Source organism: Pristiophorus japonicus, unplaced genomic scaffold, assembly GCF_044704955.1.
Source record: "Pristiophorus japonicus isolate sPriJap1 unplaced genomic scaffold, sPriJap1.hap1 HAP1_SCAFFOLD_622, whole genome shotgun sequence".
In the NCBI taxonomy this organism is placed as follows: domain Eukaryota; kingdom Metazoa; phylum Chordata; class Chondrichthyes; family Pristiophoridae; genus Pristiophorus; species Pristiophorus japonicus.
The window spans coordinates 192,012-217,398 of NW_027254534.1; the positions used below are offsets into that span (position 1 = coordinate 192,012).

At 46.2% G+C, this 25,387-nt stretch overlaps 1 pseudogene; it reads right to left on the minus strand.

Annotated features, from left to right (window-relative positions):
- LOC139255710 (zinc finger protein 420-like) overlaps window positions 1-25,387 on the minus strand; it is a 96,447-nt pseudogene that overhangs the window by 70,187 nt on the left and 873 nt on the right.

Consider the following 25,387-nt stretch of genomic DNA (forward strand, 5'->3'; position numbering starts at 1 on the left):
TTGGGTCTCTTCAGCTCTTCCTTGGCCTGTGGATGAACCGACACACTGCCTGAGGTTGGTCTGGAGTTTGGAATGGGAGTGGCAGCAGTTGATTCTGTCAATTGCCGCGGGGCAATGACAGCCTGGGTGTGTTCCCTTACTGCAGCAGCTACCTCCGATATCCCCTCCCTAATCCGCCTCAAAAGCGTATCAACTACCTGCGACATTCCCTCCCTAATGTGCCCCGACAGTGTTCCCATTTCGCGCTAGAGTGCTATTACTTCTGCCGACAGTCCCACTATCTCATCACCCACCCCACTGATGGTTTCCAGGCGTGATCGGGTAATATCAATGCACTCCCTACTCATTGCCATGAGCTGAACCATGTCTGTTGCATCCTGCGTTTCAGGAGAGCACTGTCGAGCTCTCCTTCCCCTCCTCATCCTGGGTGTGGCTTGTTGTAACTCACTGGGACCCACAACCTCTCAATGTGGGACACCATGAAATGTCACATCACTCGTAGCAGTCTGGAAAGGGGCTGGCACATCAATGGGTGGTACTACCTCCTCCAGATTCAGTGTGACAGTGTCACGATTGGGGGCTTCCCCCTCCCCCCTCACCCCACTGCTCATTCTCGTCCTGCTCTTCCTCTGGAAGCTAGGCATGAAAGACATGATCATGTTCAGGGTCCTCTGTGTCTGAATGATCTGCGGCATCAGGTTGTGCTTCCTCAGGGATGGGCGCAACTTCTGCAAAATATAACAGACAAGACAATGGGTTAGTAGCAGGAGAGAGGGCAGGGTGGCATGAGTAGGGTCACACAGCGCAGGCTCATTTGAAGGAGCACGATGAATGAAAGCATATTGCATAAACTGAAGCGTTGCTGACCGAGAGTATATTCCATGAACTGAAGCATGGCTAACCCGTGCAGTACTCAACATTTCACCAAGCCAGACTGTGGAATTTGCAGGACTTACCCTCTCTCTGGTGTCTGGGCCCAGCTTGTTGACCTTCTAGAGCCAGCACCAATCATACCAGCGTCCCTCGCTTCCAGGGGTGTCAGTGGGTGCAGATTTGCCGGACCTCCTCCAGTTCGATTTTGCTCTCTGTTATGTGCCACCTTCCTCTACAAAGACAAAAATAACTTTTTAGAGAGAGGTCTGTCTGCTGTGGTGGGTGGCACACACACATGGTCACGCTTACAATTGTAATTCCAGTGCATAAATGAAAATATTACTTACACCAATTGCTTGGCCAAGGTCCTGTCACTTTCTGCACTGCCAGCTGGTCATCAGGGTGGTCACTGTTCCACAGAAATCTTCTGCAACTTTGTCCCAGCATTTGTTCATTTCTTTTGGCTTTATTTTAACTTGACCTTTGTTCTGAAGCTCGTGCCATCGACCCACAATGACAGAAACCAAGGCTGCGACTTCTACTGGTAGGAAATTCTTGGTCCTTGTCCCCTGATCCCATATTGCAGCTCTGATTTTTCTCCTCACAAGCAAGTTCTCACACACAACTGTCTGTTTAAAAACAGCTGAATGCAGACCAGGAAGTGTACTGTGTAAGTGCAGGCACACTCGTCATGTGGAAAAGGGGATTTGTATTTGGTGCATGTACAGAAGACTGCCTCCATTTTTCAGCTCAGATCTTAGGCTCCACCGACAGAGCTTTAGGACAATCTGCATCGCGCCAAATTCAAAATTTAAAATGACAAAAGTTGCAACTTTTTTTTGTCGTAATCGGGCACAAAAAACTCAGCCGTAACTCTTCACCACCGCTAAAAATCGGCAATATGGAAATTTGAGCCCCAACAGAATGGGAAGGAGAGGATCCAGTTTTCATGGGCTATGTAGGAATGAATGACATAGATAAAACTAGGAATGGGGTTCTGCTGAAAGAGTTTGAGGAGTTGGAGTCCAAATGAAAAAACTGAACCTCAAAGGTAATAATCTCTGGATTGTTACCTGAGCCACACACCAATTGTTACAGGGATAAGCAGATTAGAATGTTAAATGTGTGGCTCAAAGAGTGGTGTGGGAGGCAGAGGTGTTGCTTTATGGAGCACTGGCACCACTACTGGGCAAAGAGGGAGCTGTTCCGTTAGGATGGGCTCCACTTGATCTGGGCTGGAACCAGTGTCCTGGCAAATCGAATAACTAGGGCATTACACAGAGCTTTAAGCTAATGAAGTGGGTGGGTGGAGAATTCAGGAAAGTATATAGCATGGTTTAGATACAGAGAAAAGGCAGCAAGAGAAATGTCAAGGCTCTAGTGCAGAGCAGAGTTTTGGGTAGCAATAAGCCGAGTGGGTCAGGAAGGGACAGAGAGAGTAACAAAGGTAATAGGGCATTACTTACTAAGGTGACATCGGAGAAAAATAGAAAAAGGTTGAATCTAAAGACACTATATATCTGAATGCTTGAAGTATTCACAACGGAATAGATGAATTAATAGCACAGATAGAAATTAATAGGTTTGATTTAATAGCCATTACAGAGACATGGTAGCAAAGTGACCACAGTTGGGAACTAAATATTCCAGGATATGCAACTTTTAGAAGAGATAGCCAAATGGAAAAGGAGGGGTAGCCCTGATAATAAAGGATGGGATAAAGACAGCAGAGGGAAAGGATCTTGGCTCGGGAAATCCAGAAGTAGAATCAGTTTGGGTGGAGCTAAGAAACAGCAAGGGGCTGAAAACATTGGTGGGAGTTGTTTATAGGCCCCCAAACCGTAGTGGTACTGTAGGGCACAGTATGAATCAGGAAATTAGAGGTGCTTGTAACAAAGGTAATACAATAATCATGGGGGACTTTAATCTGCATATAGATTGGGCAAACCAAATTTGCAGTAATAGTGTGGAGGACGAATTAATGGACAGTATACAAGGTGGTTTTCTAGATCAGTATGTTGAGGAACAAACTAGAGAACAGTTTATTTTAGATCTAGTATTGTGCAATAAGAAAGGGTTAATTAATAACCTTGTAGTAAAGGGGCCCATAGGCAAGAGTGACCATAATATGATAGAATTTTACATTAAATTTGAAAGTGACTTAGTTAAATCTGAAACTAGGGTCTAAAATCTAAACCAAGGGAACTATGTAGGTATGAGGGGGGAGTTGGTTAAGGTAGATTGGGAAACTCCATTAAAAGGTATGATGGTAGAAAAGCAATGACTTTCGATAAGGTGCCACACAAGGTTATGAAACAAAATTAGGGCTCATGGGATTGGGGATAACATACTAGCATGGATTGAGGATTGGTAAATGGACATAAAACAGAGAGTAGGAATAAACGGGTCATTTTCAGGTTGTCAGGCTATAACTAGTGGGGTACCACAAGGATCGATGCTTGGGCCACAGCTATTCACAATATATATCAGTGGTTTAGATGAGAGGACTAAATGTTATATATCCAAGTTTGCTGATGATACAAAGTTAGGTGGGAATGCAAGTTGTGAGGAGGGTACAAAGAGGCTTCAAGGGGATATAGACAGGCTACGTGAATGGACAAGAACATGGCAAATGGAATATAATGCAGAGAAATGTGAAGTCATTCATTTTTGTAGGAAAAATAGAAAAGCAGAGTATATTTTAAATGGCGAGAGATTAGAAAATGTTGGTGTTCAGAGGGACCTGGGTGTCCTTGTACATGAATCACTGAAAGTTAACATGCAGGTACAATTAAGAAAGGAAATAGTATGTTGGTCTTTATTGCAAGAGGATTTGCGTACAAGAGTAAAGACCTCTTATTGCAACTTTATAGGGCCCTGGTGAGACTGCACCTGGAGTATTGTGTACAGTTTTTGTCTTACCGAAGGAAGGGTATACTTAACATAGAGGGAATGCACCAGACTGATTCCTGGCATGAGTGGATTGTCCTCTGAGGAGTGATTGAGTAGACTAGGCCTATATTCTCTATAGTTTAGAAGAATGAGAGCTGATCTTATTGAAGCATACAACATTTTTACAGGGCTTGACAGGGTAGATGCAAGGAGGATGTTTCTTCTGGCTGGGGAGTCTAGAACCAGGGGTCACAGTCTCAGGATAAGGGGTCTTCCAATCAGGACTGAGATGAGGAGAAACTTCTTTACTCAGGATGGTGAATCTTTGGAATTCTCTATCCCAGAGCTGTGGAGGCTCTGTCTTTTAGTACCTTCAAGATAGAGATCGATATATTTTTGAATATTAAGGGAATCAAGGGATATGGGGACAATGCAGGAAAATGGAGTTGAGATAGAAAATCAGCCATGATCTCATTGAATGGTGGAGCAGGATCGAGGGTTCGAATGGCCTACTCCTGTTCCTAATTCTTATGTTCTTAAGTATGTCTTTCCTTGAGTAAGGAGACCAAAACTGTCCACAATGCTCCAGGTGTGATCTCACCAGAGCCCTATATAATTGCATTAAGACATATTGCAGCGAAGGAAACATAGAGTGATTAAGTGAGCGGTCAAAACCACAGAAGGAGGAATTTAATGTGGGCAAGAGTGAGGTCATCCACTTTGGACCTAATAAAGATAGATCAGAGTATTTTCTAAATAGTGGGAAGCTAGGAACTGTGGAGGAGGAAGGGCTTTTAAGTGCTCAGGTAAATAAATTACTAAATGCTGGTAAACAGGGAAAAAAGGAACCAAACAGGCTAAAGGAATGTTGTCCTTTATCTCAAGGAATCTGGAATACAATGGGCAAGATGTTTTGCTTGTGGCATATGGAGCCTTAGTTAGCCTCCATCTAGAGTACTGAGTTCTGGACAGCACATCTCAGGAAAGATGTAATAGACTTGGAGGGGGTGCAGGGCAGATTCATCAGACTAATACCTGGGGCTCGGTTAAATTATGAGGACAGATTTCAAAAACCTGGCCTATATTACCTTAAGTATAGAAGATTCTATGGTGAACTGACTGAGTTTTTTAATGTTAAAATAAGTTGATAGGGTAGATAGAGAGAAACTACTACTTCTGGTCCAGTGGAAGAGGGCATAACCTTAAAATTAGAGTTAGGTCATTCAGGCGCTGCATCAAAAAACACTTCTTCACACAATGGTAGTGTAAATATGGAACACTCTCCTTCAACAGTCTGTTCAGGCTGGGGTTAGTTGGAGCCTTTGAGACTGAGATTGACAGATATTTGTTTGGTAAGGGTATCAAGGAATATGGTGCAAATGCGGTCAGATAGAATGAAGATCAACACGTCAACCATGATCTCAATGGCTGGCAGAGCAGGTTTGAGGGGCTGAATAACCTCCTCTTGTTCCTATGTAACAGGCTCGAGGGGCTGAATGGGCCTTCTCCTATTTCTATGTAACAGACTCGAGGGGCTGAATGGGCCTCCTCCTGTTCCCGGGTGACAGACTTGAGGGGCTGAATGGGCCTTCTCCTATTTCTATGTAACAGACTCGAGGGGCTGAATGGGCCTCCTCCTGTTCCCGGGTGACAGACTTGAGGGGCTGAATGGGCCTCCTCTGGTTCCTGTGCATATGGTCCCAAGGGGGCTTAATGGGCTTTTCCTGTTCCTAAGTAACAGACTCAAGGGAACTGAATGGCCTCCTCCTTTCTATCATTCTTCCCTTGTTTCTTACATTCTTTCTCCCTTTCTTCTTTCATTTGTTCTTTCTTTCTTCCTTTCTGTCTTTCTTTCATTCTTTCTATCCTTTTTTCTCTGCCTTCTTTCCTTATATCATTCTTTCTATCTTAATTTATTTATTTCAATTGTTCTTCCTTTTTATTCTTTCTATTGATCTTTCTATCTTCCTTTCATTCTATTGTTCTTCTCTACATCTAACTTAATCATTCTTTGCACCTTTTCCATTGCCTTTTTTAAAAAAAAATCTAATTTCTCACTTTTATATCCATTTGCTCTGCAGAATAAAGCCAACAGGACGAGGCACCATGAGATTTTATGTCCCACAGGTACCCTCTGGGGTTTGTGTCGAGCCCCTCTATCTCTTGAACTCACTGTGCAGACTACAGCCACAGTAATACATGGCTGACTGCTCCGCCCACAGGCTGGAGCACTTAAGCTTCAACTTGTTGCCACTTGGTTGCTTGGTGGTAAAACTGTCCACTGTTCCCTCTGGATGCACACTTGGTACAGTCAGTGAGTAAAACATCAACTATGATCCTCCCAGAACTAGGTCCCTTGCCTGTTGAGTTTTATCTCAATGACTTAGATGTGAATGGCGGGGGTATGATTAAAAAGATTGCAGGTGTTATAAAAAGTGACTGTGCAGTTACAAAGAAGAAGAAATCTGCAGACTGCAAGAAGATAGCAAGGGATTGGTCTGGTGGGCAGAACAGTGGCAAATGGAATTCAATCTGGAGAAGTGTGAGGTAATGAGTTTAAAAAAACCCATCAGCTCCAGTTTTATTGGTCGATTACATGTCATGATGAAACCTGTTCAAGTCATTCACGCGAACCGGAAGGGTCCAATGTTCAGTGAATCCATAAAACTCAGAACAAACCATTGTGTGCTTTCCGGCAATCCAAACAATATAATAAAATGGGCATTGAGTCGGTGGCTGTCAGGTTGGGAGGATGTGGTGAGCAGATTAAAGAAAGGCCCTCAACCAGCAATTGTACATTATACAGCGGGCCAGGAGAGGGTGTGAGAGAGCCGTGCCAGTCTGAGGCAGGTACAGAGACCCAGCGGTGGGGAAAGATCAATCTTACATAACGTAAGAAATAGGAACAGGAGTAGGCCATACAGCCTCTGGAGCTTGCTCCGCCATTTAATTCGATCATGGACTCAGGTCCACTTCATTGCCTGCTCCCCATTACCCTTTATTCCCTTATCGTTTAAGAAATTCTTTATTTTTGTCTTAAATTTATTCAATGTCACAGCTTCCACAGCTCTCTGAGGCAGCGAATTCCACAGATTTACAACACCCTGAGAGAAGAAATTTCTCCTCATCTCAGTTTTTAATGGGTGGCCCCTTATTTTAAGTCTATGCCCTCTAGTTCTAGTCTCCCCTGTCAGTGGAAACATCCTCTGCATCCACCTTGTCAAGTCCTCTCATAATCTCATTGAGCCCCGCCTGCCCGAGGCCAGTACAGAGACCCACCGGTGGGGAAAGACCAATCTTACAATATACAGCGGGCCAGGGGAGGGTGCCAGAGAGCCACGCCTGCAGGGATGGCTGGACTGACATATGAGGAGAGACTGGATCAACTGGGCCTTTATACACGAGTTTAGAAAGATGAGAGGGGATCACATAGAAACATATAAGATTCTGACACGACTGGACAAGTTAGATACGGGAAGAAGGTTCCCGATGTTGGGCAAGTCCAAAAGCAGGGGACACAGTCTTAGGATAAGGGGCAGGCCATTTAGGACTGAGATGAGGAGAAACTTCTTCACCCAGAGAGTTGTTAACCTGTGGAATTCCCTGCCGCAGAGAGTTGTTGATGCCAGTTCATTGGATATATTCAAGAGGGAGTTAGATATGACCCTTACGGCTAAAGGGATCAAGAGGTATGGAGAGAAAGCAGGAAAGAGGTACTGAAGGAATGATCAGCCATGATCTTATTGAATGGTGGTGCAGGCTCGAAGGGCCGACTCCGACACCTATTTTCTATGTTTCTATGTACAGTGACGCTCTGGTGGGGAAAGAGCCCGAGGGCGGATCAACCCTTATAGGGCCTGTGCGGTGCAGAGAGAGAACAATGAACGGAGGGAACATTGGACGAGTTCCGTTGCTCCATTCGGATCCTGCTCAACCTGTTTTGCTCTGCGCTCTGTATAGGCGCTACTTTACTCCCAAATATGGAAAGACAAACATTAGTCCCAGGGGCTGGATTTCATCCTTTGGCTCATAGACATCCAGTGTGCACTGTGATTAGACTTCCGCCCTGCTGTGTGACCCCATCGTGATGCCAGCAGAGTTTTCTCCGGGTTTCCCCGACTCCAATATGTGGCGTAAGCACACGGACCAGTTACCGCCCGATATTGGGATCCTGCCTTGGGTGGGGATGGGGATGGGGCGGGGAATCTGGCGGTGCAATCACTGCAGCAATTACATGGGCAATGCAGCATTTTGTTTGTGAAACTTTCTGGGCCACAGCAGTGTCTGAGGAAATCCGGTTCCTCTCACATTGAAGCCTCACATTCACACAGCAACACAGGACACCCAACCTCATGTTCCCATGTGTTCCGAATCTCTGGGACTATTGTGTATAATGGTCTGTCGGGAATGTTTCCTCTCTTTAAAGAGCCGTGATAGAATCCTTCAGTGCCTTGCACTCCCTACATGGTCTGTGGGGATCTACAGCCGGATCCTCTGCTGGGATCCAGTGCGTTATCTCACGGGAGTAGTCACACCAGCAAGGCATCACTCACAGTTTTACTCCTGAGCCCTCAGCCCCACAGGTTTAAGTCTATGATCAGTAAGTTCTGGAACCTAACCCTTTTTAATCAGTGGTATTTCTCTATTTGGAGTTCCAGCTCCTACTCACTCCCCTAGTTTACCAGGAGTTCACTGATCAGGTGTGCCTTCATTTCTTTGCGATGGTTGTTATTTTCCCATCCTGTGATCCCCGGGTCTGCAGCAGAGGTCGCGGTCCATGGTTATAATGGAATGGACACCAGATTGGAAAGTCTGACATTCTATAACCGCCCTTCTGCCCGTTTCCCCTGCACCGCACAGCTGTAAGAGCGGGATGTATTTACACTTCTAGGAGCACAGCCATTGGTCAGTGTTACCCTCCTGCCGATAACACAATTATTCTCAGACCATTCATCAAGTTCCCCCTAAACTCTCCGGGACTCTGGCATTACAATGTGGTACAATACACACAACAATGCCTTGTTATTATCTCATGTGTGTCCTTAATGTGGACCGTTACAACCCAGAATAGACGGCAGTTATACCTGATCTGGGCGGCTGGAATTGCTGTTTATATTTGTTAACATTGCACTGGTACACCGTGGCTGCAGTGTGTACCATCTACAAGATGCAGCAACTTGCCATGGCTTCCATCACCTAGACCTGGGGTGGGCAATTATATGGGGTGGGCAATTATATGGGCTGGAGAGCCACTTAACAAGTTTTGTTGAGCTGTTGAGGGCCGCCCACCAATGTTGGCGCTAAGGCGCATAGAAACATAGAAACATAGAAAATAGGTGCAGGAGTAGGCCATTCGGCCCTTCTAGCCTGCACCGCCATTCAATGAGTTCATGGCTGAACATTCAACTTCAGTACCCCATTCCTGCTTTCTCGCCATACCCCTTGATCCCCCTAGCAGTAAGGACCTCATCTAACTCCTTTTTGAATATATTTAGTGAATTGGCCTCAACAACTTTCTGTGGTAGAGAATTCCACAGGTTCACCACTCTCTGGGTGAAGAAGTTCCTCCGCATCTCGGTCCTAAATGGCTTACCCCTTATCCTTAGACTGTGACCCCTGGTTCTGGACTTCCCCAACATTGGGAACATTCTTCCTGCATCTAACCTGTCCAACCCCGTCAGAATTTTATATGTTTCTATGAGGTCCCCTCTCATTCTTCTGAACTCCAGTGAATACAAGCCCAGTTGATCCAGTCTTTCTTGATAGGTCAGTCCCGCCATCCCGGGAATCAGTCTGGTGAACCTTCGCTGCACTCCCTCAATAGCAAGAATGTCCTTCCTCAGGTTAGGAGACCAAAACTGTACACAATACTCCAGGTGTGGCCTCACCAATGCCCTGTACAACTGTAGCAACACCTCCCTGCCCCTGTACTCAAATCCCCTTGCTATGAAGGCCAACATGCCATTTGCTTTCTTAACCGCCTGCTGCACCTGCATGCCAACCTTCAATGACTGATGTACCATGACACCCAGGTCTCTTTGCACCTCCCCTTTTCCTAATCTGTCACCATTCAGATAATAGTCTGTCTCTCTGTTTTTACCACCAAAGTGGATAACCTCACATTTATCCACATTATACTTCATCTGCCATGCATTTGCCCACTCACCTAACCTATCCAAGTCGCTCTGCGGCCTCACAGCATCCTTCTCGCAGCTCACACTGCCACCCAACTTAGTGTCATCCGCAAATTTGGAGATACTACATTTAATCCCCTCATCTAAATCATTAATGTACAGTGTAAACAGCTGGGGCCCCAGCACAGAACCTTGCGGTACCCCACTAGTCACTGCCTGCCATTCTGAAAAGTACCCATTTACTCCTACTCTTTGCTTCCTGTCTGACAACCAGTTCTCAATCCATGTCAGTACACTACCCCCAATCCCATGTGCTCTAACTTTGCACATCAATCACTTGTGTGGGACCTTGTCGAACGCCTTCTGAAAGTCCAAATATACCACATCAACTGGTTCTCCCTTATCCACTCTACTGGAAACATCCTCAAAAAATTCCAGAAGATTTGTCAAGCATGATTTCCCTTTCACAAATCCATGCTGACTTGGACCTATCATGTCACCTCTTTCCAAATGCACTGCTATGACATCCTTAATAATTGATTCCATCATTTTACCCACTACCGATGTCAGGCTGACCGGTCTATAATTCCCTGTTTTCTCTCTCCCTCCTTTTTTAAAAAGTGGGGTTACATTGGCTACCCTCCACTCCATAGGAACTGATCCAGAGTCAATGGAATGTTGGAAAATGACTGTCAACGCATCCACTATTTCCAAGGCCACCTCCTTAAGTACTCTGGGATGCAGTCCATCAGGCCCTGGGGATTTATCGGCCTTCAATCCCATCAATTTCCCCAACACAATTTCCCGGCTAATAAGGATTTCCCTCAGTTCCTCCTCCTTACTAGACCCCCCGACCCCTTTTATAACCGGAAGGTTGTTCGTGTCCTCCTTCGTGAATACCGAACCAAAGTACTTGTTCAATTGGTCCGCCATTTCTTTGTTCCCCGTTATGACTTCCCCTGATTCTGACTGCAGGGGACCTACGTTTGTCTTTACTAACCTTTTTCTCTTTACATATCTATAGAAACTTTTGCAATCCGTCTTAATGTTCCCTGCAAGCTTCTTCTCATACTCCATTTTCCCTGCCCTAATCAAACCCTTTGTCCTCCTCTGCTGAGTTCTAAGTTTCTCCCAGTCCCCAGGTTCGCTGCTATTTCTGGCCAATTTGTATGCCACTTCCTTGGCTTTAATACTATCCCTGATTTCCCTTGATAGCCACGGTTGAGCCACCTTCCCTTTTTTATTTCTATGCCAGACAGGAATGTACAATTGTTGTAGTTCATCCATGCGGTCTCTAAATGTCTGCCATTGCCCATCCACAGTCAACCCCTTAAGTATCATTCGCCAATCCATCTCAGCCAATTCACGCCTCATACCTTCAAAGTTAGCCTTCTTTAAGTTCTGGACCATGGTCTCTGAATTAACTGTTTCATTCTCCATCCTAATGCAGAATTCCACCATATTATGGTCACTCTTCCCCAAGGGGCCTCGCACAACGAGATTGCTAATTAATCCTTTCTCATTACATAACACCCAGTCTAAGATGGCCTCCCCCCTAGTTGGTTCCTCGACATATTGGTCTAAAAAACCATCCCTTATGCACTCCAGAAAATCCTCCTCCACCGTATTGCTTCCAGTTTGGTTAGCCCAATCTATGTGCATATTAAAGTCACCCATTATAACTGCTGCACCTTTATTGCACGCACCCCTAATTTCCTGTTTGATGCCCTCCCCAACATCACTACTACTGTTTGGAGGTCTGTACACAACTCCCACTAACGTTTTTTGCCCTTTGGTGTTCTGCAGCTCTACCCATATAGATTCCACATCATCCAAGCTAATGTCCTTCCTAACTATTGCCTTAATCTCCTCCTTAACCAGCAATGCCACCCCACCTCCTTTTCCTTTTATTCTATCCTTCCTGAATGTTGAATACCCCTGGATGTTGAGTTCCCAGCCCTGCTCATCCTGGAGCCACGTCTCCGTAATCCCAATCACATCATATTTGTTAACATCTATTTGCACAGTTAATTCATCCACCTTATTGCGGATACTCCTTGCATTAAGACACAAAGCCTTTAGGCTTGTTTTTTTTAACACCCTCTGTCCTTTTAGAATGTTGCTGTACAATGGCCCTTTTTGTTCTTTGCCTTGGGTTTCTCTGCCCTCCACTTTTCCTCATCTCCTTTCTGTCTTTTGTTTTTGCCTCCTTTTTGTTTCCCTCTATCTCCCTGCATTGGTTCCCATCCCCCTGCCATATTAGTTTAACTCCTCCCCAACAGCACTAGCAAACACTCCCCCGAGGACATTGGTTCCGATTCTGCCCAGGTGCAGACCGTCCGGATTGTACTGTTCCCACCTCCCCCAGAACCGGTTCCAATGCCCCAGGAATTTGAATCCCTCCCTGCTGCACCACTGCTCAAGCCACGTATTCATCTGAGCTATCCTGCAATTCCTACTCTGACTAGCACGTGGCACTGGTAGCAATCCCGAGATTACTACTTTTGAGGTCCTACTTTTTAATTTAGCTTCTAGCTCCTTAAATTCATTTCGTAGGAACTCATCCCTTTTTTTACCTATGTCATTGGTACCAACGTGCACCACGACAACTGGCTGTTCTCCCTCCCTTTTTAGAATGTCCTGCACCCGCTCCGAGACATCCTTGACCCTTGCACCAGGGAGGCAACATACCATCCTGGAGTCTCGGTTGCGGCCGCAGAAACGCCTATCTATTCCCCTTACAATTGAATCCCCTATCACTATCGCTCGCCCACTCTTTTTCCTGCCCTCCTGTGCAACAGAGCCAGCCACGGTGCCATGAACTTGGCTGCTGCTGCCCACTCCTGATGAGTCATCCCCCTCAACAGCACTCAAAGCAGTGTATCTGTTTTGCAGTGGGATGACCACAGGGGACCCCTGCACTACCTTCCTTGCACTACTCTTCCTGCTGGTCTTCCATTCCCTCGCTGGCTGTGGACCCTTCTCCTGCGGTAAGACCAACTCGCTACACGTGATACTCACGTCATTCTCAGCATCGTGGATGCTCCAGAGTGAATCCACCTTCAGCTCCAACTCCGCAACGCGGACCGTCAGTAGCCGGAGGTGGACACACTTCCCGCACATGTAGTCGTCAGGGACACTGGTGTTGTCCCCGTGTTCCCACATGGTACAGGAGGAGCATATCACGTGACCGAGCTGTCCTGCCATGACTTAACCCTTAGATACACTTAAATTGCCGACAACAATGTTAAAAGTTACTGACTAATAAAGAAAAAGAAAAACTACTCACCAATCAGCAGCCAATCACTTACCACGTTGGCTGTGACGTCACCTTTTGATTTCTTTCTACTTCTTTTTTGACTTCTCTCAGCTGGAGCTGCACCGGTACGCCTCTCTCGACTCCCGCCTCTCTCGACGCTCCCCGGACTGCTGAGCCTTTTATAGGCCGCTGCCTCTCTCGACTCCCGCCTCTCTCGACGCTCCCCGGACTGCTGAGCCTTTTATAGGCCGCTGCCTCTCTCGACTCCCGCCTCTCTCGACGCTCCCCGGACTGCTGAGCCTTTTATAGGCCGCTGCCTCTCTCGACTCCCGCCTCTCTCGACGCTCCCCGGACTGCTGAGCCTTTTATAGGCCGCTGCCTCTCTCGACTCCCGCCTCTCTCGACGCTCCCCGGACTGCTGAGCCTTTTATAGGCCGCTGCCTCTCTCGACTCCCGCCTCTCTCGACGCTCCCCGGACTGCTGAGCCTTTTATAGGCCGCTGCCTCTCTCGACTCCCGCTTCTGGGGTGGGCAATTATATGGGGTGGGCAATTATATGGGCTGGAGAGCCACTTAACAAGTTTTGTTGAGCTGTTGAGGTTCGCCCACCAATGTTGGCGCTAAGGCGCGTGGCCGCACGGTCAGCAACAATCGCGCGGTCCCGCGCAGGCTGCTCCCCAGCTCCTGCCGCTGGAAGAGACACTGCGCATGTGCGGCAGCCTAGTGGCCGAGCAGCAAATTTAAAGAGACCGTGTGCGGAAAAGAATTCGATGGAATATTTGATAAACAAGAACATTGCATAAACATAAATTCAGATAATAGTCAGATGCTATCTTAGATACACAACATGAATTCGATACCGCCTAGAAATGAATCAAAGATAAAAATTTGAAAATGTTGTGGTATGTTCTGGTCTCTGTAAATCAGTGCTGTGCAATAGAACTGTAGCCTCTTTAGAGCCTATATCAGCTTCAATTCCCCACCTCAGTCATCTTTATGTCCCTCTGCAAAGATTACTAATGCCGGCCCAATTGGTGACAGATGAGAACTCCCCTGCCGTCATACTCTGGATACAGGGAGAGGAAAGATGCAGCGCCGGTCACTTTCTTCGGTAAAAGATCTGTGGAGATGAGCAGCCATGACTGCACTCTAAAATGTATAGGGCATATTCTAGTATGCAGTGCATTCTGGGTAGGCACGTCCGCCATTGGGGCCCAGGCTCACGGAACGGATCCTTTTAATCGTGCTGGGGAGAATCGATTTTGCGAATTATTAATTTGAATGAAGTATTACTATTGTTTTTCCTTGGCTGCAGTTCGGTTCTCTGATCCATGAGAAATGAAAATGGATAGACGAATGTACAGCTCGAGCTCCGGCTCGCGTTCAATTTCTGTCCCATCCAGCGGGCCGGATATTGTCCACGGGCCGTATTTTGCCCATCACTGATCTGCACTGTCCCTTCAAACACAGCCAGGTCACGTACAGCTTGGCTTACATACAGTGTAAAGCATATTTAAACTACCCAGCAAACACTCCCAGGTCAGATACAGTATGTATTAGATACAGTGTAAAGCATGTTTAAAGTGGCCATAAAACACTCACACGTCAAGTCGAGATAGATATTGAGTAAAGCTCCCCCTAATCTATCCCGTGATACCCTCCCAGGTCAGGTAAAGGTCCCTCTACAAACTCCTAACAAACACTCCCAGAGCATGCACAGCACGGACTAGATACAGCGAAAAGCTCCCTCTACACTGCCTCATAAAACACTCCCAGGTGAAAAACAGCACGTTTCAGATACAGAGTAAAGCTCCCTCTACACTGCCTCATCAAACACTCCCAGGTGAGAAACAGCACGTTTCAGATACAGAGTAAAGCTCCCTCGACACTGCCCCATAAAACACTCCCAGGGCAGGTACAGCATAGGCTAGATACAGCGAAAAGCTGCCTCTACACTGCCCCATAAAACACTCCCAGGACAGAAACAGCACGTTTCAGATACAGAGTCAAGCTCGCTCAACACAGTCACATCAAAATCTTCCAGAGCAGATAGACAGGAGTTAGATACAGTGTAAATCTCACTGTGTAGTCGTTCATCAAGCAGAACGAACTCAGATACACAGCAAGTGGCCAAAGCAGCCTGCAGCTCCTCTGACATCATCAAATGAAACACACAATGTACAGCATGGTATGAATACAGGACAGAAATCCCGGTACATGTAAGGATCACGCACTCCCAGGTGAGGTATAAGCTAACTTTACAAACTATCTCCTGCCGGAATCACCGGCCATGGCGGGGAGAGGCTCGGCTTTGCTCAGAGTGACCGGAGATCAGTGAACTCGGGGAAGAGGGTCTCAGAGCAATTGATCCTGGCGCTGAATTTCTATCAATCGATACCGGACCTCAAGGTCCCATTCACTTGTGGACAGACTACAAGAGCTGTTCCATGTGTTCTGAATCTCTGGGACTATCCCTTTGTGTATAATGGTTTATCGGGGATGTTTCCTCTCTTTAAAGAGCCTTGATAGAATCCTTCAGTACCTTGCACTCCCTACATGGTCTGTGGGGATCTACAGCCGGATCCTCTGCTGGGATCCACTGCGGGTCTCACGGGAGCAGTCACAACCATCAAGGATTTACTCACAGTTTAACTCCTGTGTCTTTAGCCTCACATGTTTAACTCTATGAAAAGTAAGTTCTGGAATCTAACCCTTTTTAATCAGTGGTATGTCTCTATTTGGAGTTCCAGCTCCTACTCACTCCCCTCGTTTACCAGGAGTCCACTGATCAGGTGTCCCTTCATTTCTTTGCGATGGTTGCTATTTTCCCCATCCTGTGATCCTGGGTCTGCAGCAGAGGTCGCGGTCCGTGGTTGTAATAGAATGGACAGCAGATTGGAAAGTGTCATTCTATTTCTGCCCCACACAGCTGTATGAGCGGGTCGTATTTGCACTTCCAGGAGCATAGCCATTGGTCAGTCTTAACCTCCTGCCCATAATACAATTATTCTCAGACCATTCATCATGTTCCCTCCAAACTCTCCTGGACTCTGGCATTACAATGTGGTACAATACACACAACAATGCCTTGTTATTATCTCATTTGTGTCTTTAATGTGGACCGTTACAACCCAGAGTACACGGCAGTTACACCTGATCTGAGCGGCTGGGATTGCTGTTGGTTGCTGTTTATATGTTTTAACAACCCTGTTTTTGTCTATTTGGTGACATTCCACCGGCGCACCGTGGCTGCAGTGTGTACCATCTACAAGTTGCAGAAACTCGCCAAGGCTTCCAGCAAATAGAAGGTCAAGAGCAGCAGGCGCATAGGAACACCATCACCTCCAAGTTCCCCTCCAAGTTACACACCGCCCTGACTGGGAAATATATCACCGTTCCTTCATGTCGCTGGTTCACAATCCTGTATCTCCCTATCTAACAGCATTGTGGGAGTATATTCACTAAACGGACTGCAGCTGTTCAAGGAGGTAGCTCACCAACATCTTCTCATGGGCAATTAGGGATGGGCAATGAATGTTGGCCTTGCCAGCGATGTCCTTATTCCATTAACGAATAAGAAGATCCCTCACGGCCCTGACTTTGCCTTTTTGAGGGACTGTGGCCTGGTATGGCTGCGTTTGAGAGGGAGTGGCCACACGCCAGGGAGAGACCATAGAGAGAAAGGAGGAAAGGTAGAGAGGGACAGACGGATAGAAAGTGGATGACTGTCACAGAGAGAGCTGGCTGATCAGAAAAAGGAACAACCCCCCCCCCCCCTCAAAGAGACAAAGAGATAGAGAGGGAGAAGGGGGCAGAGTGGTTGAGGAGAGGTGACAAAAGAGATGGAAGACACACAGATAAATAGCAATAGCCAGATCTTTCTCCTTCCACATTTCGGCTCTCGATAAATTATAGACTGTTTCTATCTTGGCATCAATGAGGTTCAAAATGCTCGGTTAGATCACGTCGAACTCTCTTCATATAATGGGAGGTGGGGAGCTGCATCTCAGCATAGAACCGGACACAGACTATTTCATAATGAGCTATAGCATTTGTTTTCCATTTTTGTCAGTTAACCAACGAGGAACCATTTTTAGCAATTGATCCAACGCGATGCTGACGTCGATGGCGGACTGGATCATTGGAGATGTCCAGCTGTGTAATAAGAACATAAGAAATAGGAGCCTGCTCTGCCGTTCAATAAGATTATGGCTGATCTGATCATGGACTCAGCTCCACTTCCCTATACACCCTTATAGCTCAAAAATCTGCCTATCTCCGCCTTAAATATAGTCAATGACCCAGCCTCCACAACTCTCTGTGGCAGAGAATTCCATAGATTTACAACCCTCACAGAGAAGAAACTCCTCCTCATCTCAGTTTTAAATGGGTGGCCCCTTATTCTGAGACTATGTCCCCTAGTTTTAGTTTCCCCTATCAGTGAAAATATCCTTTCTGCACCCACCTTGTTGAGACCCCTCATTATCTTATAGGTTTAGATAAGATCACCTCTCATTCTTCTGAACTCCAATGTGTATAGGCCCAACCTACTCAACCCATCTTCATAAGTCATGTGTCCTCTGGTCACTGGGTAGATTGACCCCTTGGTTGTACCTGTACACCTGCAGTTCGGCTTGACCTATCCTGTTACTTACTGTCACCATAAGAACATAGAACTAGGAGCAGGAGTAGGCCATTTGGCCCCGCGAGCCTGCTCCGCTATTCAATGAGATCATGGCTGATCTTCTACCTCAACTCCACTTCCCTGCATTATTACCATATCCTTTGATTCCCTTAGCGGGCAGGGAAGTGAACTGAGTCCATGATCAGATCAGCCATGATCTTATTAAATGGCGGAGCAGGCTCGATGGGCCAAATGGCCTAATCCTGCTCATATGTTCTTATGACACAGCTGGACGTCTCCAATGATCCAGTCCGCCATCGACATCAGCATCGAAATGTACCGATGTCTGTCTTGAATATACACAAAGACTGAACTTCCATTGCCCCCTGGGACAGAGAATTCCAAAGATTCACCACCATCAGAGTGAAGAAATTTCTCCTCATCTCAGTCCTAAATTGCTGATCCCTTATTCTAGACTCCCTAGCCTGGAGAAATATCCTCCCTGCATTTACCCTATCAAGCCCTGTAAGAATTTTGCATGTTTCAAAGAGATTGACTCTCACTTTTCTAAACTGTAGACTACTCAATCTCTCCTCATGGGGCAATTCTCCCATCCCAAGAACCATTCTGGTGAACCTTCATTGCACTCACTCTATGGCAAGTACATCCTTCCTCAGGTAAGGAGATCAAAATTGTACACAATATTCCAGATGTGGTCTCACAAGGATCCTATATAATTACACTGACGCGTTTACTCTTATACTTAAATCATTTTGTAATTAAGGCCAACATACCATTTGCTCTCTTAATTGATTGCTATACCTGCAAGTTAACTTACAGTGATTTTTGTATGAGGGCACCCAGGTCCCTCTGAACACCAACTTCTCTCAGCATTTAAAAAATACTCTGCTTTTCTATTTTTCCTACCAAAGTGAGTATCTTCACAGTTACCTACATTATATTCCATTTACCATGTTCTTGCCCACTCACTTAGCCTGCCTGTATATCCCCTTGAAGCCTCTTTGCATCCTCCTCACAACTTGCGGTCCCACCTAGCTTTCTATAATCAGCAAATTTGGATATATAACATTTAGTCCTCTCATCCAAATCATTGATATATATTGTGAATTGCTGAGGCTCAAGCACAATTGGTACCCCACTAGATACAGCCAGCCAACCTGAAAATGAACCATTTATTCCTACTCTCTGTTTTCTGTCCGTTAACCAATCCGCAATCCATGCTAGTACATTACCCCCAATCCCATGAGCCATAATTTAATTATCGCATGTGGCACCTGATCGAATGCCTTCTGAAACTCCAAATACACATCCACTGGTTTCCCCTTATCTATTCTGTTAGTTACAACCTCAAAAAACTCTTAACAGATTTGTCAAACATGATTTCCCTTTCCTAAAGCCGTATTGACTCTGCCTAATCTTATTATTTTCTATGTGCCTGTTACCATGTCCTTAATAATGAAATCTAGCATTTTCCCTATGACTGATGTCAGGCTAACTGATCTGTAGTTCCCCATTTTCTCTCTCCCTCTGTTCTTAGATAGCCCAGTTACATTTGCTATCTTCCAATCCACGGGAACCATTCTAGAATCTATGGAATTTTGCAAGATGGCAATTAATGCATCCACTATTTCTACAGTTACCCTTTTCAATACCCTAGGATGTAGGCCATCAGGTCCAGGAGATTTATTGGCTTTCAGTCCCATTAATTTCTCCAGTACCATTTTTTTACTAATACTAATTTTTTTAGTTCCTCATTCTCGCTAGACCCTTGGTTCTTCAGTAGTTCCGGCAAGTTTTTTGCATTTTATCTGTGAAGATAGACAAAAAGTATGCGTTAATTTCCCTGCAATTTCATTGTTCCCCATTATATCTCCTGTCTCAGCCTGTAGGGGACCCACATTTACTTTTGCTAATCTTTTCCTTTTTATATACCTATAGAAGCTTTTGCAGTCTGTTATTTTGTCTCTTGCTAGTTTACTCTCATATTCTATTTACCCTTTCTTTATCAATTTCTTGGTCATCCTTTGCTGAATTCTAAAATCTTCCCAATCCCCAGGCTTACTGCTCTTTTTGGCAACATTATAAGAATCTTTCTTTGACCTAATACCGTCTTTAACTTCTCTTGTTGGCCATGGTTGGATCACAATTCCTGTGGGGTTTTTGTGCCCTAAATGAATGTATGTTGTAAATTATGTATTAATTTTTAAAATGCTAGCCATTGTTTTTCTACCGTCATACCTTTTAATGTAGTTTCCCAATTTACCTTAACCAACTCTCCCCTCAGATTTAAGACCCTAGTTTCAGATTTAACTAAATCACTTTCAAACTTAATGTAAAATTCTGTCATATTATGGTCACTCTTCCCTAAGGGCCCATTTACTATAAGGTTAATTAACCCTTTCTTCTTGCTCAATACTAGATCTAAAATAACCAGTTCTCTAGTTGGTTCCTCAACATATTGATCTAGAAAACCATCTTGTATACCTTTCATGAATTCGTCCTCCACAATATTACTGCAAATTTGTAATGCACTTATGAATGACTCCACGAGGCAACGTGTTGTACTCAAACTGTAGTGATCTTGGTCCTTTATTCCAAACTTCAGAGTGAGGCAGCCGCATGGTCACTCTGCTTTTATACGGCCCCTGCCACCAGAGTAGGAAACCCCAGTCTCCACCAGTTGCACCCTCTAGTGGTGCCAGCATAGTATGTACACATTGTAAACCTTATTGACAGTACATCAGGTAAACAAGTCTCCATCTTATGCAACTATACAGTGACTACACAGAGAGTAAATCTATAGTCTGCATATATAACATCATTCTCCCTCAAGTCCTTTCTGCCAATTACCTTTGCACTGTGTGCTCTGGCTTAGCTCTCCCCAGACTTAAGTGCCAGTAGCCCTTGCACCTTGGCTGTGCTTTGGCTTGGCTCTCGCCCTGTTACCCCCCAAGTCCTTTTGCCACAACTTTGGGTAGTGGTTACCAGTTTGGATGGTCCGATGATGCAGTGGTGATTCCAGTGGGTTGTGTGTGTGATCCATGTGTGTGTCCAAACATCCATTCCCCCCCCCGCCGCACCCCCCCCTGCCCCCCACAGCGAGATCATGCAGCTGGCCCATTACATTAACATATAGGATTAGACACAGTGAAAGTACAAAGAAAGGTTTTTACAGACAAGTTTTTTAATTGGTTCAGGGACTTACATTTGTTACGTTTTACGGTCATGCGCCAGGATTGGGTAGATTGCATTCATGGTTCAGTCATGGTCAGTACTCAGGTAGCAGTACAGGTATGCAAGGACGCTGGTTCCAGAGAAACTGGACGGGGTCCTGGTCGTCTGATGGCGGCGCTGCACCCCCTGCTACTGGGGTGGGCTTGGTTCGCTCACTTTGCCAGGACTCTGGGCCTTTGCCATTGCCTAATGGTGGGCAGAGCCACAGATGTGTGTGGCCTTCCTGTCCTCCTTTGAGGGCTGCAGAATCTTCTGCCTGCTCTCTAATGGTGTTTTGAACCTGGCTGTTCCAGTTCCCATTCGGGGAACTCGTTGGTTCTGACCTTTCGCTCCCGGACATGGCCGAGGTAGCGACTGGGTCTGGGGGCTGCGCCGTCTCCACCCGAGTGGTGGGCAATGGCGGCTGACTGCGCGTATTGGCGCCATTTCCGTTTCCAGGTCCGTGGCGAATAGTGCCATTCGGGGTGCCTACAGCATGGGATAGACCTGGGGCAGGGTATCAGGATCAGCACCTTTACCCTCCCGAATTCGCTCGTTTGCTACTTTTGGGGACACTCTATTCCCGATATTTTGCAACATTTTGTTCAAAATCTTAATCAGTTCGTTACATTGATTACCATGCATGCAATGTCTCTTTAAGTTCAGTTGGTTGCAGGTCTCCTTTAAGAGAACCCTGCTGTCTTTACCCCAATCAAGTCCTCGTGGTATGGCCATGGCCTTCTTTTTTTTCAGCCATGCTGCACCTCACTGCAGCAGGGATGCCATCTTGCCTCTGTCCTCAAGGTCGACTGCCTTGATCCTTCTCTCCCGCGATTCTGCCACAAAAGCTGGAAGAGTGCCTGTAAATTCGATCTTCCTCCCCAGGAGTCCTGCCACTGGAGCCGGGAAAGTGCTTTTAGATAATTCTGGTCGGATCATTGTCACGCAGTCTTGATGGATGGTCTGTGCCTCAGACGCTGTGCTGGTCTGTTCTCTGGTGCCTGACCCGAGCGACAGTGAGGTTTTGCTCTGCCTCTGAGCATGGGGGACATCGATTGCCGGAGTGAAGAGGTCTTCCCATTTCCACTGTATCTTCCCCATCCACCTTCTTTTGAGTAGTATTGGACCATCACCTGCAACAATCCACAGAGGTAACTTGTGCACCACGCCATTATGGATTACCTTTACAACCGCACTACCAAGGACTGGGATCAGCTCCTTGGTGTAGGTGCGCAACTTTTCCTGTAATGAAACCAGCTCGGGTCGTTTTTTGTTCCATAACTCTCAAAGGCATCCTGGCTCATCACTGACTGGCTTGCTCCGAAGACTGGAACGCCATTCATCTCGACTTCTATTTTCACTGGAGGACAATTGGTGGTGCAGGTATACACTTCATACACTTCTTCTTGGGGTTGAGCTGCCACTCTGGCCAAATTATCATATGCCCACTGGGTAAGTCGTATTTCTTTTACACATACACTGGAGGTGGCCCTTTGTGATACAGGCTTTGCATACGTACTCAGCAAACCGACACTGGTTAGCCCTATGGTTTCCTCCGCAATGCCAGCATGGTGCTACTCGATTAGCACCCCTTGGCGGACTCTGAGTTCTGCAACCCTGAGGTCTGTGCTCTCTGCCCTGGGCAGAGCCACATTCTACAGTCTTGCCTGTGAAAGGCGCAATTCTGTGTACAGTACTTGTCGGGTTTGAGTCCACAGGATGAATAATTTGCTTGGTGCTGCAGGTCGAGGTCATGAACGCCTGACTGATGCTGATGGCCCTCTGCAGGTCTACTGTGGTGTCGGCCGATAATAGCTTTTGAAGGAGGCCCTCGTGGCCAATTCCCATAACGAAGATGTCTCGCAATGCTTCGTTGAGATGCATGCTAAAATCACATGGTGCCGCAAGTCTCCTGAGGTCTGCAGCATATTTTGCAATCTCCTGGCCCTCAGGTCTGTGGTGAGAGTAGAATCTGTGTATGGCCGTGAGGATGCTCTCTTTTGGTTTTAGTTGGTCACGAATTAGTTCACTCAGCTCATCGTATGTCTTATCCTTGACCTTCGTGGGTGCCAGCAAGTCCCTGACGAGGCGGGAGACCTCGGGCCCACAACTGGTCAGCAGTATAGCCTTGCGCTTCCCCGCCAATGAGTACATCTCCCCTGCCAGGTCGTTTGCCACGAAATAATGCTCGAGCCTTTCCGTGAAGGCATCTCAATCATCACCCTCTGTGAAGTCTCTCAGTGTGCCAAAGATAGCCATAATTGCATGAAAGTCTGTATACTCGTCATCAGTTATTATGTTTGTAATGCACTTATGAATGACTCCACGAGGCAATGTGTTGTACTCAAACTGTAGTGACGTTGGTCCTTTATTCCAAACTGCAGAGTGAGGCAGTTGCATGGTGGCTCTGCTTTTATACAGCCCCTGCCACCAGGGCAGGAAACCCCGGTCTCCACCAGTTGCACCCTCTAGTGGTGCCAGCATAGTATGTACACAGTGTAAACCTTATTGACAGTACATCAGGTAAAGTCTCCAACTTATGCAACTATACAGTGACTACACAGAGAGTATATCTATAGTCTACATATATAACAGGTTTGCCCAGTCTATATGCAGATTAAAGTCCCCCATGATTATTGTATTACCTTTGTTACATGCACCTCTAATTTCCTGATTTATACTGTGCCCTACATTACCACTGTGGTTTGGGGGCCTATAAACAACTCCCACCAATGTTTTCTGCCCCTTGCTGTTTCTTAGCTTCACCCAAACTGATTCTACTTCTTGATTTTATGAGCTAAGATCATTTTCCTCTACTGTCTTTAGCCCATCCTGTATTATCAGGGCTACCCCTCCTCCTTTTCCATTTCTTCTAAAAGTTCCATATCCTGGAATATTTAGTTTCCAACTGTGGTCACTTTGCAACCACGTCTCCATAATGGCATTAGATTAAACCTATTAATTTTTATCAGCGCTATTAATTCATCTATTCTGTTGTGAATGCTTTGTACATTCAGATATAGTGCCTTTAGTTTTGGCTTTTTTCTATTTTTCTCTGATGTCTCCTCAGTCAGTAATGTCTCTCTGTCCATTCCTGACCCACTCTGTTTGTTTTTACCCAAAACTCTGCTCTGCTCTTGAGTCTTGGCATGTCTTTTGTTGCTTTTTCTCGATCTAAACCGTGCTGTACTTTCCTGGATCTCCCTGCCCCACCTTCATTAGTTTAAAGCCCTGTTTACTGCCCTAGTTATTCGATTCGCCAGGACACTGGTTCCTGCCCAGTTCATGTCAAGCCCATCCTAGTGGAACAGCTCCCTCTTTGCCCAGTGCTGGTGCCAGTGCCCATAAAGCAAACCCATGCCTCCCACACCACTCTTTGAGCCACGCATTTACTTTCTAATCTGCTTATCCCTACACCATTTGGCATGTGGCTTAGGTAACAATTCAGAGATTATTACCTTTGAGGTTCAGTGTTTTCATTTAGACCCAAATTCCTCCAATTCTTTGAGCAGAACCTCATTTCTAGTCCTACCTATGTTGTGGGTTCCTACATCGTCCACAAAAACTGGATCCTCCCCTCCAAGTTCTGACTCTGATCTGCCCCAGGGAGAGGGCAGTGTGTGATGTCCCTGTGGGGTTCAGTATGTTCAGTGTCTGATCCTGAGCTGCCCCAGGGAGAGGGCAGTGTGTGATGTCCCTGTGGGATGCAGTATGTTCAATATCTGATCCTGAGCTGCCCCAGGGAGAGGACAGTGTGTGATGTCCCTGTGGGATGCAGTATGTTCAGTGTCTGATCCTGAGCTGCCCCAGGGAGGGGGCAATGTGTGATGTCCCTGTGGGATGCAGTATGTTCAGTGTCCGATCCTGAGCTGCCCCAGGGAGGGGGCAGTGTGTGATGTCCCTGTGGGGAGAGTGAGATCAGTGTCTGACTCTGAGCTGCCCCAGGGAGGGGGCAGTGTGTGATGTTACTGTGGGGGTGCAGTATGTTCAGTGTCTGACGCTGAGCTGCCCTCATTCCTCCTGCTCTCGGGGGCAGTCACGCTCCTCTCAGTCGAGGTTAATTGGAGGGACAGTGTCATCTACTGGACACCGGTGGTATTTCAAGGCACATCATGTCCAGCTCCATCCCAGAGAAATTCAAAACCAACCAGCAGATTCAATTCACTTTATCATCAATTGTTCAACAAAGTTTAGCTCCATTGTTGCAGCTTTCAGTATTTGAAGAAAGCTGTTTAAACAGTTAAACAGGATGCAAACACAATCAGCATTATTTTTATCTGACCCATTTCCCATTGATTAATTGGTCAAATATCCAGAATATTAAACTCCAGCCCAGTTATAGGGGTAATCAGTATTTGCAGAAAGAAACCCC